The following is a 14,359-nucleotide window of genomic DNA, read 5'->3' on the forward strand; positions in this document are numbered from 1 at the left end:
CAAAGTTTTTAAATATATTATATAATATATTATTCAAACATTAATGATATATTTTATTAATCAAATAATATAATAGAATATTTTTTGTTAAATAATTCAATATTATATCATTACTATAGGATTATTTATTATAATTTACTAATATATATGTGTGTGTGTGTATTATATCATTACTATAGGATTCTTTATTAATAATAAACTATTATATATTGTTTTATCAATATATTTTGTTTTATTAAAATAAAATATATATTGTTAATATAATGTCTAATATAGTATATTAATAATATAGTCAATATAATGTATTCATTACATAATTTAATATAATATTAAATTATATTATTTAATATATCACATTATAACATTATTTTCCAAATATATCAATTCTATATTTAATATGATTAATTAATAATTATTATAATATTGTAATTAATATAATATTATAAATATATTTTAAATATTGTTATACATATTATATTAATAGTTAAATAAAGTAAATTAAATAGTATTGATAAAAATATTAATAATAATATATAAATATATTATATTTGTTATATAATATAATATTAAATTAAATTACTTATATGACTATTTTCCTAACCATATCAACGTACTACTTTTAATACAATTCATGTACATAATACTATATTCATTATAATTACATACTTTATATTGTTAATTATATACAATAGTAAATAATCATAAATTAATCGTAATTAACTTTAATAATAATATGATGTAATCTATGTACTATTGGTATGAAACATAGTGAATTGAATATGGTCTGACCGGAAGACAGCTATACAATATCTAGTATAATAATATAATATTTTAAATAATTTAATTTAATTTCATATTATATTATATTTTGTAACAAATATAATATATTTCTATGTTATTATTATATTTTTATTAATAATATTTAATTTATTATTATTTACTATTTGTTGATGTCTGAGATCACACAGTCGATGAGAGCTTTCCGTTGATGGATGTAGTTCAGATCTTCGCGCTGACAACCGAAGAGGGAGAGGATGGGAGATGGAGCCGATTCCTCCTCCGACTTTATGCCCGATCCTTGGACTGGAATTCCTGATTCTTCTGCATAAACAAGAAGAATGAACCCATAAGAGGGCGGGGCTTATTTCCCTCGTGGTACCTCCGACGATCAAGTCAACTGGTGAGCTTGAGTGTGGTTTGAGGGAGAGTCCTGGGACCATTGAAGTCCTTATAAGGGGGTACTCTTTTAGAGTCATTAGTTCTCTTTTTAGTAAAAGTAGATCAAGAGGGAGAAATGATCTCCATAGTTTAATGAAGAAGAAGAAGAAGAACCTCCTGAAGAAGTCCCCCGTCCCTCTCTTTTTTTTACCTTCCTTCCCTCTTTTTATAGCTCATCGACTCTGAGATGTTGACCATTGGCTCTGACTATGCACAGGAGGGCGGTTGCGGGGTGAGCAGACAGGCTGCTGAGTCATCCTCCGCTTTACAGGTGTCGGCTAGTGTAGTGACGGGAAGGGAAGTCATTCGAGCATAGGAGAGACTGTCTCCTTAAGATCTCGGATTTGACAGATGAGGCATTACGGAAGATAGACCGGCTGCTTAGTCATCCTCCGCTTTACAGATGTCGACTGGCGACTGGGAGGAAAGTCATTCGGGCATAAGAGAGAATGTCTTAGTACTCTCTGGAAAGTGACTTGTGAGTAGAGTAAACTGTTTACACACGAGATTTGTCAGAGTTGAGATCTTAATAGGACCGATCAATATTGTAATGTCGATTGATGTATATCTGAAGGGAGCTTTGTTGGATCTTATCCCCTCAGTAGAGATGGGTTGGGTTTTGAATCGTCTCTATGATTTGCCGACCAGACAGTCTAGCGAGCTTCTGGTCAAATAGACTACCGAGTAGATGGTCGAGCCGACTATTTGAGGAGTCGTCTCGATCATGGGGCAGGTGGACTCTTGAGGAGTCGTCTCAATCATGAAGGGTCGACTGATCCCACACTTTGTGTCGATAAATATTGCTCGACTGGTCGATTGATTTGTTCTTGGCTGGGTTTTGAGCCGCTAAGCTGGTTTGGACCATAGCTCTTTTGGGCCTATGAAGATATAGCTTCTCGATATTTTTATCTTTAGATGGTGAATTACCATAACAGATGGTCCTTTTCACTCAGAGCTGACTTTAGTCGGGTCTGAGTGAAATAGATGAGAGCTTTCGATCAGCATAAACTCGCTCAAGGCGTTTGAGGGTTTTTAGCCAGTTGATCGTAGCTGAAGACATGGTGTAGGACTTTCTGCTGAAGATGTGGTGTAGGACATTCTGTCCAACCATTATCTCTTATGAACTGATATCTTGAATCACTTTTTTAGAGGAGACGAAGCATCGTGGGCAGAACGAGTGGCTCTTCATTGTCGATTGATTGGTGTGGAATAATGTGCACGAGCGATGGTTGGCATTTCGAGCAATCCATTTCAGATTCTCAAAGTGGATCTTCTTGGTTGCTTTAAGATTGTGCCTCTCTAGTTCTTATGCATGCTTCTTTGGAGGCTTATAAATATCCTAAGGGCTGAGAGGATTTTCTCACAGATCTTTCATCTTCAAAATCGTCGAACTTTGTAAAGAAGGAGCTTTTCCATAGCTTCTCCAGCTCCCACTTCTAGCCATCGTGAAGAAAAGCTTGTCGTACTTTGGCGTCTGTGTTCAATAGTCCTTAGGGATCAGTTGAAATGGGCGTGCAGGAGGTTCGAGATTCCTCGAGCTGTAACGCTTGAGGAGTTCAAGCTGACGAAGCTCGTATACAATCATGGCGAGGGGTGAGTGCCATTGTACTTAGCACATCTGGAGCAGGGTCTGCGGCTGCCTCTTCATCCCTTTTTCTGGGGAGTACATGCAGCTCTAGGGGTTTCCCCATGCATTTTTATCCAAATGCGGTAGGAGCTTTGGTGGCCTTCATGGTCGTCTGCTACAGAGTTGGGGTACGGCCCAACATGAAAGTGTTGGGTCATTTGTTGAGTGTGGGATCGACTGAAGGGCACCCGCACTATTTTTATCATATTGATGATAATTTCAATCTCTCCCTGGATCTTCTTGAATTGGAGGAGGATTGGAGGGAGCATTTTGTGCGGGCTTATGGAGCTGGCGACATCTTTGCATGCTCGACCTGGCCAGAGGCAAACATAGAGGCCCTAAGGCCAGTTGCTCTTAGCGGTCTGGAGAAGGAAGTCCTGGAGAAGATCTGTTCTTAGGCCAGACCTTTGGACGTAGAGGACTTGGTGGAGGATATGTCCATGATCTTGTCTTCCACTGGCTTCGTGGTTAGGGTCTCCTATTCCTCCTTCAATGGAAGTATGTAACAAGAGGCTCGGGGCTGAGAGGGAAGGCTCTGCTGGGGAGTCTTAGAAGAGATTAAGGAGGGGCCTTGATGTGTAGGGGAATTCTAATAGAAGGCCCCTCGTGATCGAGGTTGCTCCCTCTTCTGGTGGGACGAGGGATAGGAGAAGGGACTTGGCCGACTCTGTGGATGTAGGGTTCGCTAGGGAATCTTCCCCGAGACATAGACCATCTCGTCGGCCCGACAAAGAGCCTCTTGCTCCGATCAATAAGGTGGATGGTGTAGACGAGTCTTCTCCTGGCCCTGGCGGTGACGCTGGTGAGGGAAGTCTGAAGGAAATAACAAGCAACAACATTCTTAGGCTTTTCAAGCCTGTCAGGCCCAAGGGGCTTCATTAGAGCTGGCTTTATTCCATCAGCTCGAACACACGCTGGCCATAAAGAGATCAGTCAGGGAAGAGGTGGAGAGGTTGCTGGTATGCTACCAGACCATAAGCTCTAGACAATCCAGGACTATCCAGGAACTAGAACAAGAAGTGGATGCTTTGAGGTTGGCTGACGACTCCCTTGGTGACTCTTCTTTGGCGGCGGCCAGGAGGCGACTAGGCCCTTCTTCGAGACTCGGTCATGGGCATTAAAGATATCCCGCCCTTTCTCTTCTCTTTTTTTTTGTAGAACTATGGAGGACATATTGTAATAGAACTTTTTGAATGAAAGATCACTTTTTGCTTTTATGCCTAAGCATTTGAATTTTGTAGTTTGAGTAAATTAATTGCATAATGTCGATCCATGTGTAGGAGACTACAATTAGTTCACTTTGAGTGCTCTATGCTTGGCTAAGCAATCTGATCGACAACTTGTTTATCAAAGTTTATGTCGATAGATTATCATGCTTGCCGGAATCATACCTTAGTGCGAGTAGTTGCAAGGCCCATTCTGATTAAACGACAACCCATAGGCTCTGTGCTAAGGTCTTCAAATTTTCTCTAAGGCCGAGATGCGACTGTAGGAGTCGGCCAAATGGTTGTGCCTTGGATTTATTCCTGATAAGGTACCAAGAGCTTTGAATTTGATTAAGGAGCCGTTGTGCCTTGGGTTTATCCTGATGAGGAGCCAAGGGCTTGATATTCGACTGAGAAGTCGTTGTGCCTTGGGCTTATCCTGATGAGGAGCCAAGGGCTTGGTTACTAATTAAGAAGTCGTTGTACCTTAGGCTTACCTGATGATGAGCCAAGGTCTTGATATTTGACTGAGAAGTCGTTGTGTCTTGGACTTATCTTGATGAGGAGCCAAGGGCTTGATATTCGACTGAGAAGTCATTATGCCTTGGGCTTATCCTGATAAGGAGCCAAGAGCTTGATATTCGACTGAGAAATCATTGTTCCTTGGGCTTATCCTGATGAGGAGCTAAGGGCTTGGCTACCGACTGAGAAGTCGTTGTGCCTTGGGCTTATCCTGATAAGGAGCTAAGGGCTTGATATTCGACTGAGGAGTTGTTGTTCCTTGGGCTTATCCAGATAAGGAGCTAAGGGTTTGGTTACTGACTAAGAAGTCATTGTGCCTTGGGCTTATCCTGATGAGGAGCCAAGGGCTTGATATTCGACTGAGAAATCGTTGTGCCTTAGGCTTATCCTGATGAGGAGTCAAGGGCTTGGTTACTGACTGAGAAGTCGTTGTGCCTTAGGATTATCCTGATGAGGAGCCAATGTCTTGATCATGATGATCGATGAGAGCCGAAGGAATCGACCATCAGTTATAACTTAGGCTTACCCTGATAAGGAGCCAAGGTCTTTATTACCGACTGAGGATTCGTTATACCTTAGGCTTATCCTGATTAGGAGCCAAGGTCTTGACCATGATGGTCGATAAGAGCCGAAGGAATCGATCGCCAGTTACGTCTTGGGCTTACCCTGATGAGGAGCCAAGGTCTTTGTTACCGACTGGGGAGTCATTGTGCCTTAGGTTTATCCTGATGAGGAGCCAAAGTCTTGACCATGATGGTCGATGAAGGCCGAAGGAATCGACCACCAGTTGCGCGTTAGGCTTACCTTGATGAGGTGCCAAGGTCTTTTATTACCGACTGAGGAGTCGTTGTGCCTTGGGCTTATCCTAATGAGGAGCTAAGGTCTTGACCATGATGATCGATGAGAGTCGAAGGAATCGACCACCAGTAGTGCCTTGGGCTTACCTTAATAAGGAGCCAAGGTCTTTGTTACCGACTGAGGAGTCGTTATACCTTGTGTTGGCCTTCTTGTTTTGATGATGTTTAACAAACAATTTACCACTAATGTTGTTTGTCTAGTGTTTGTACATTCTTATGTATTGTAGACAAACAACGTTGTTGGAGGTTGGATGGATTGCGCTTCAACGATCATATCAAGAGGAGGTTGGCGGAATAGTGGAGTGAAGTATTGCTATTCAAAGTTCAAGATCCAAGTTCAAGCTTCATCCGCGACATTACCAAGTTGAGCTACAATAAAGATCAAGATCAAGCTTGGGTAATTTAGTATAGGTTTATATTATGTGTGTTTAATACCTTAAGCTCAATATCATATACACACACGTATTTGATTTCTATATATATATATAGTTTTATATATATATACATATACGTTTTTTGTTTTATAGTTTTCGAGTTTATATATGAAACAAATGCATAGAATTGGAAAATACTATTTTGTTTCATGTTTATATGCCTATATATGATTTCACCTTTAACAAGCTTATATTTAATGAAATCATATTTAGTGTTTTGAATATATTGCATAGAATATGCAATTTTATGAAAATATTGTATTTCTAGGTTATAGACTTCATAACAACATGTTATATCTTTTATCAAGTCTATACAATCATTTCATAAGGTTTCAAAATGTTGTTTAAGTCAAAATATCAAAATATCAATTTTCAGGTTTTCATGTTTTGGACTATTTTGTAAAATGATGATATTTTTCATTTGGGAAGTCCTTTTTCAAAACCAGTCATTGTAGCATGTTTATTATCATGTCTACAATCATTCCCCAAAGTTTTACATTTTTTGGAATTTATTTGATATTTTTAAACAGCGTTTTAAAATCAGCAAAACAATTTTTGAATATGTCAGATTTCGGTCGACCGCACCGGTCGACCGAACCTGAGGTCAAAAGTTTATTGGTGAGTGGATTTTTTTGTTGATATGTCATTGAGTTGACTTTTGGATCAATTGCAACCGTTGACCTAGGGCTACGCGTTGACCGGCGTTGACCTTAGGGTTTCGAATCGATCGGCGTTGACTTTCATCGCAACGCGTTGACCGGCGTTGACCTAGGGCTACGCGTTGACCGGCGTTGACCTTAGAGTTTCGAATCGATCGGCGTTGACTTTTATCGCAACGCGTTGACCGGCGTTGACCTAGGGCTACGCGTTGACCGGCGTTGACCTTAGGGTTTCGCGTTAACCTGAGGAGAACCAGTTTATACTCGTGTACTCCTGGGAGTTTCGGGAATTAGTTTAGCCTCGTGTACCCACCGGAGGTTGCCAGGTTACCCTTAAGAATTATTATCTTTAATATTCTCTAGGAACTTCCTGTCAAAAATGGGAAACAGTTTAGACTCATGTACCCATTGGAGTTTGGATTTCGAATATTCCGATAATAGGCGAAAAATCACAAAATCACCCAAAATATAAAATTGGGTTCCGAATATTCTGAAAATAGGAGAAAGATCCCAAAATCACCCAAAATATAAAATTAGGTCTCGAATATCTCGAAATTACTTAGGATACGGAATTGAACTCCGAAAATTCCACATCTGAGTGAAAATGCCGCCAAATTATCCGGGAGATGAAATTGAACTCTGAGAATTCCGAACATGAGTGAAAATGACGCGAAATCACCCAAAATTTAAAATTAGGTCTTGAGTATTCCAAAACGCCGTGACATCATCCAAAAGTATGATACCGGACCTCAAGCATTCTGAATACGAGCCCAAATGCCGCGAAATTATCCGGGAGATGAGGTTGTACCCCGAACATTCGAAAAACGGGCGAAAACAGGTAAAAATACAGCAAAATAGGCACCAAACTGGGTCTGACCCGCGTTCACGCGGGTCAGATGAGTCCGACCCGCGTGATCGCGGGTCGGATTAATCCGACCCGCGAGCACGCGGGTCGGACACAAGTCCGCCCCGCGGAACGCGGGTCGGAATCTGGGCAAGGGGTGAAAACCCCCCATCTTCTTTCTTCTTCCTCTTTCTATTGTTCGGTTCCAGTTCCTCAAAAGAACTTCTTCTTCAAGCTCCGGTTTTTTTTGAGAGCTCCTCTCCTTCAAGAATTCCTCCCACTCAAGAGTTCCTATCAAGATTAAAGTTCCCCTCCTTTAAATTCCTCAACTCCATCCTTTTCTTCCAATTCGGATTTGAGCAAAAGAGGAAGATTCAAGGCTAGGGTTTCGTCGATTTGAGCTCTTCTTCCCCTTTTAAGCTTCAAGAACTTGGGTAAGTTTTCATCTCATGGCTTTGATTCCCTTACATTGATTTGTTAGTTAATTCTCCAAGATTTAATTCAATGATTGAAAACCCTAGTTCTTCAAATTGGGGAAAACCGAAATTGGATTGGGATGATGGCCGATTTTCTTGATCTTTATTACATGAATTTGTGTAAAGAACTGACATTGATGGCAGAAACTCTTGGTTGGCCGAATTTTTTCACTGTCTATGGCCAAGATTTTGGGTTCCGAATTCTATTCTTATCTTTGCTTTAATCTCAAAGTTATGATGAACTTCCCATATTGAGTTTCGAATCTGACTCCGATTTCTAACTTTTCTTTCTTGAACCCGACAGGAAATACCCCCTTTGGTATTTGACGAGCTCCGAGTTCCCGCCTTGATTACTTCATCGTCTTCAGGTGAAAATCTCTCTTGAACCCTTCATTAACTTGCCTTCACAACCTCGCATGTAGCCATGGCTGAGACTCTCCTTAGTTTGCTGTCTGAAGTATTCTTTTGATTGTGTGCAATTTTGGATGATAGCCAATGTGTTGCTTTTAGTCTTGGGTAAAACCCTTAACTTGGCCGAGATTGAACTCATGGTTATGGTTGAACTCTTGTATACAATTCAAATTCGAATTTGCATATAACTGAGCTATTGTATTATTGAATTCATATGTAACCGAACTCGTGCATGCCTTGAATCCAAATTTGTGTATGACTCAAGAACCTTATATGCCTTGAATTCGAGCTATTCTTGTATATGATTGAGCTTGTGAATCCACATGTTGACATGATCGAGGCCTCATATTTGACTCTGTGACACTTAGCTTGATTTTCCCTTGGATTTTCATGCTCAATTGCACACGCGAGCTATGTAGGAAACACTTGATTTGCTTGGCTTATATATTTGATTTTCCTTTAACTTGAACCGAGAATGTCTATAGGTTTAATTAGACCTTTAACTGGAAAATTCTATTTTGTAGAATTTCAATTAAAGATTCGTAATTTCCCTTTTAGTCTTTGATTTATGTATCTTGGTTCTCGATCTGACCAAGCTGTTGGTCTTCATTGCAGATTAGTTATGTCGACGAGGAGATCACGCCTCCCGAGGAGTCGCTCAGCCACTCAGTCACCTGAGAGGGAGCACTTGTCTTTTACTGGTAAGCTTCTGTAATTTTCTGTTCATGAATTCCAAATTCTTATATCATGCTGCATATCGCATCCCCGCCCTGTCCTCCTTGGTGAGGCAGTTGGGAAGAGTTGATACCCTCCTTTGTGGGGGTGGATGCTTACCGGATACGTTTTGCTTGGTCAAAACGCGTCTCAAGGCCATATGGGGCGATTTTCTCTCAGTCACCTGAGAGGGAGCACTTGTCTTCTACTGGTAAGCTTCTGTAATTTTCTGTCCATGAATTCCAAATTCTTATATCATGCTGCATATCGCATCCCCGCCCTGTCCTCCTTGGTGAGGCAGTTGGGAAGAGTTGATACCCTCCTTTGTGGGGGTGGATGCTTCTATATTACATCCCCGCCCTGTCCTCCTTGGTGAGGCAGTTGGGAAGAGTTGATACCCTCCTTCGTGGGGGTGGATGCTTACCGGATACGTTTTGCTTGGTCAAAACGCGTCTCAAGGCCATATGGGGCGATTTTCTGCCGTATTACGTTCCTTAAGATAGGGTACATCACCGCGTCATTTATGTGAAGATGTACGTTATCTTGTAAATTCGTAATACCGCTAAAATCGTCTCGCCAATTACAAGATGGCGACTCCATTTAGTAAAAAGAGTTCGACCCCCTGTGTCGCCTAAATGTTTCTTCATAACTACGTCTGATAAACACGCGTTACTTGTTTCAGTTGAATACCCTGCAACGCCGTTTTCTCAATACGAGATAGATGGCCATAGGAGTAGCTATTATACTGCCGTTGATAATCCGATGTCAATCCTGCGCACTTCTCAATTCGCCTCGGACCTCCCGGATGAATTCTGCCAGTCGATACGGGAGGGAAGTCGTCGTATCACGCGTCAATTAATTACTGACGCGCCGTTTGCTGAAGATACAGATCCTGATCATCCTTTAAGGAAGACCCATTACCTGTTCGGCGATTCTGTGACAGACCCCGATGTCATAAAGCTTGTGGATGAGCGGTGGCTACACAGTGACGGCATAACTTGCTTATATCTCCCTCCATTCCCCCGTCACCGTTCACTAACAGAATTGCGCGGGCAAGCGGTGACGCGACAGATGCCGTGGACCTTAACAGAGGAACATACCAGTATCCCTTGCGGGTATACCACCAGTCACTCACTTCCGGGTTCTCGTAGCAGAAGGCACATTACAGGGTTACACCCGGGCGTGATGGGATTGGAGGACCCGCCTAAATGGGAGGTGCCTATAATAGCTCGCACTGTGAGGAATCGTCTTGCTGAACTAGGACGTGAACTGCCCATCGACCAATATCGATGCTTTGGTTGGTCTCACTCTTCAGACAAAGCATGGTGGGGTCGGATGACAGCTTATGTCCTCCAACGCTGGGGCGCTGAGTTAAAGTCTATCAGATTGTATGAAGCCATTCGAGCCACTCAGTACGGGTTACCGGTGCACGTTCTTCACTTCCTGGGGTTGATGGAACTGTATAATCCAGATACTAACACTTTTGTGACACGGAACGGAGAATTGGGATTACCCTTTCACGAAATGCACAAAGTCTCTGGACTTCAGTTGGGAGATATACCGTATCAGGAATATTTTCCCTCCAATCAGGAGCTACAAAAATTGAAGACTCATAAGCCTGACCGATATGACACCTTATGGGAACTCACGTGTCATTATCAAATTGCTTTAGCTGGCGCTAATCCTGTTGCGAGGAAGAAATCTCCTCAAATAAGCTTAAAGCAATTCTCTTGCTACTTGTTTAAGAACTTGGAGAGAACTGGTGAAGCTATTCGTGAACTGGGACCGCTGGCCCGTTCGGAGATTGACAGGTTAATTAAAAAATGCGACGCCCGCTCTTATACTATCGCAAATGCCCAAGATCGATTTTGTGCAGGAACCAAGTTCAGGACCTTCTTATTGCAGGCGGAGAAATCCATCCATCCTAAGACCTTGTTGGCCGGCTATATTGCACTTTGGTTGAAGAAATGTGTGGTGCCGTATCAAACTTCAGATGCCTTGCCGATTGAGGTATTGTTTCCCGCTGTTCAGCTTGCTCATGGGAGAAGCCTATCTCTCTTTTCTCACTGGGCGACAGAGAGTCTGTCGGTCGACCGGTCCGGTCGACCGAAAAACTCCATCGGTCGACCGCACCGGTCGACCGACGAAGGTCCAGAACTCTTCTTCGTGCTTTTGCTCTCTGCCGGTCGACCGACAAAAATTTCGGTCGACCGACAATATAGCCGTTGCTTTTTAACGGCTCTTTCTCTGAGCTGTTTGCTGGGGTTTTTGGTCATTTCGTTTTGGGGTTTTTGGCTGAGCTTTGAGTGGGTATATATACCCCATTGCTGATGTCTTTTCAAGTTGATTAAGAGAGTTTTAAAAACAAGTTTAAGAAAGTTTTAATCAAGGGTTTATGTTTGGTTTAAGTGTGTTTATAAGCTTTTAAGCATTTGAGTGTTTTGGTTTTGTGAATCACTTCCACAAGAGCTTGAGGAGATCATCTATTGGTGTTTGAGCATCCAACTCTTCTCCTTCCACTCTTGATCTATTGAGAAGTTTTCTAAACTCAATCTAGCTTCATATTTTATATTGTTTGATTATCTTTTTATTAAGCTAGTGTTCATATTGAGTTTAGTTGATTTTATTATCTCTTTGTTCACACACAACCTATTGAGCTTATTGTATTTACATTCATAGTATAATTGGGTTGTGAGATTGTGTATCTTAGAGAGTGAGCTTACAATTCGTTCTCATCCATTGTAGAGAACAAACACTTTGTATTGAGCCTTAATTGTGAGGATACACTTTGTAATACACTTGTACACCAAGAGAGAAGTGTGTGGCGAGAGTCGGGGATCGTCCCAAGAGGAGTGGGGTAGGTGACGAGAGGTTGTAATTCCTAACACTTGAGGGAGACACGTCTAGTTCCAACACTTAGTGGGTGTAGAGTGTGATTGCAAGAGTGTTGACTGTAAAGTTTTCGGTTAGCTAGAAAACCGAGTGTGAGGTGTAAACGTTATTCGGGTGAACATAGAAAACCCGGTTGTGATAGTGGAGATCTCCTCGAGGTGAGGAGCGGGGACGTAGGTCGTGGGGACCGAACCTCGTAAACATATCCTTTGTTTGTGTTTGCATTGGCGCACTTGTTTTCATGTTCATATCTTACATCGCCATTGTGTATTGCTTGTTGATCATTTTACCCTATCACATTTGTAGTTAAATTGTTTACCCCTTGTGTGAGTTTATACATCCTTGCTCATATACTTGTAATATCTCATTGAAAGGATATATTCGTTTGTTCATATTGCTTATCCTAACTTACATATCTTGTTGTATTTCATATTTGCTAGGATAACGTATTAATTAATTTTAATTGGCATTTAATCGGATTAGATTAGCATAAGACCCTAATCACCCCCCCTCTAGGGTCTAACACCTTGGGCTTATCCTGATGAGGAGCTAAGGTCTTGATATTTGACTGAGAAGTAGTTGTGCCTTGGGCTTATCCTGATAAGGAGCCAATGTCTTGATATTCGACTGAGAAGTCATTGTGCCTTGAGATTATCCTGATAAGGAGCCAAGAGCTTGATATTCAACTGAGAAATCATTGTTCCTTGGGCTTATCCTGATGAGGAGCTAAGGGCTTGGCTACCGACTGAGAAGTCGTTTTGCCTTGGGCTTATCCTGATAAGGAGCTAAGGGCTTGATATTCGACTGAGGAGTTGCTGTGCCTTGGGCTTATCCAGATAAGGAGCTAAGGGTTTGGTTACCGACTGAGAAGTCATTGTGCCTTGGGCTTATCCTGATGAGGAGCCAAGGGCTTGATATTCGATTGAGAAATCGTTGTGCCTTAGGCTTATCCTGATGAGGAGCCAAGGGCTTGGTTACTGACTGAGAAGTCGTTGTGCCTTGGGCTTATCCTGATAAGGAGCCAAGGGCTTGATATTCGACTGAGAAGTCATTGCGCCTTAGGCTTATCCTGATGAGGAGCCAAGGGCTTGGTTACCTACTGATAAGTTGTTGTACCTTGGGCTTATCCTGATAAGGAGCCAAGATCTTTCAAATCCGACTCGGAAGACGAATGCCTAAAACCCTTAAGAGTTGGCTAGGTCTTTGATGTTTTTATTTACTTTCATTGATTATTGAAATTTGTACATAATGGAGTGCATCTTATCAACATTAAACGTTCGAATGGCGTCGAATTCTTGTTCTTCACTCATATGCATCTTGAAGGTAGCTTTTTACAGGGGATAAGGCTACCGAAACGGAACTTCCTCGGTTATTTCTTGTTATCTTTGAACATTCCTATTTTGTCAAGGGCGAGCTGTAGCTTTATTAGCCATCCTCGTCGTTGTGTGACTTAGGATGTCGATTCGTCATTTGTTTGAATATCCGGAGTCGGATGTTGCTCTCTTTTTGAGGGTGAGCTGTTTGGCTTTAGATATTGTTGAGTTGTCTATTTTCGTCAAAAGTTGCTTTTTCCATTGCTGTTAAACCTGTTACACTTTTTATCGATTATAAGTTCAAACTGGAAAAAAAGTCAATTCTTTTTATAAGATCTTCTTACAATAAAAAAGTAAAAATTATAAATTTATCCAACAAAACGCAGCAGTAGTTTATATCTTATTGCTTTGCATGGGATCTTTGCCTGTGTTGGGGACGCGTTAGTCCGCGGACCACCGCAGATCAAATCCGATTGATAAAATAGTTATGCTCTTGTTTCATGAAGGAAACAATCGTAGTAGCGATAATCACGACCAAGCGATATTATGGCTCTTCTCGAGATTAAAACCAAGTTTAATCCGGAGGAAAGAGGGGGAGAGAATCTCGAATCTTTCGAAGGCTTTTTCTTTATGAAAAAGTTCTCCAAGATTCGCCAATTCTCCTCTGAAGTTCGTGGTTTACTGCTTAATTCGACAGCACCTCGCCCTCTGATTTTAGATCCTCTCAAATAAACACCCTAGGCTTCTATTTATAGGTTTTTGTCGTCATGTTTTCTAATAGGAATTGATGATTTGACCTCATCCGCAGTTATTAACTGCTTAACCATATGTAGGGATAGCTTCAAAACAGTTGGGAGGCTCTAGAATAGAATAATCTCGTGAAAACCATCAAAAACCATCAAAAAAATACGTTTTCGGTGTTTCTGGGTGTGAGCCACCATCTGGTGGCTCGGAACTATGTGAGCCACCAAATGGTGGCTCGGCCTTGAGCGAGCCAGTTTATACTGTATCGGATATTTTAGCTCTAACTCTCTCGTCCGATCTCGGAATGAGATAATTCAAGATGCGTTAGAAAGCTGACAAAATGGTTTACAACTTTTATCTTTTGATATTCTACAGAATTAAATCACATCTTAGCCTAAATGTCAGTTCTTTATGTGAGCTACCAAATGGTGGCTCGGCCTTGT

Source organism: Asparagus officinalis, chromosome 10, assembly GCF_001876935.1.
Source record: "Asparagus officinalis chromosome 10, Aspof.V1, whole genome shotgun sequence".
NCBI lineage: Eukaryota > Viridiplantae > Streptophyta > Magnoliopsida > Asparagales > Asparagaceae > Asparagus > Asparagus officinalis.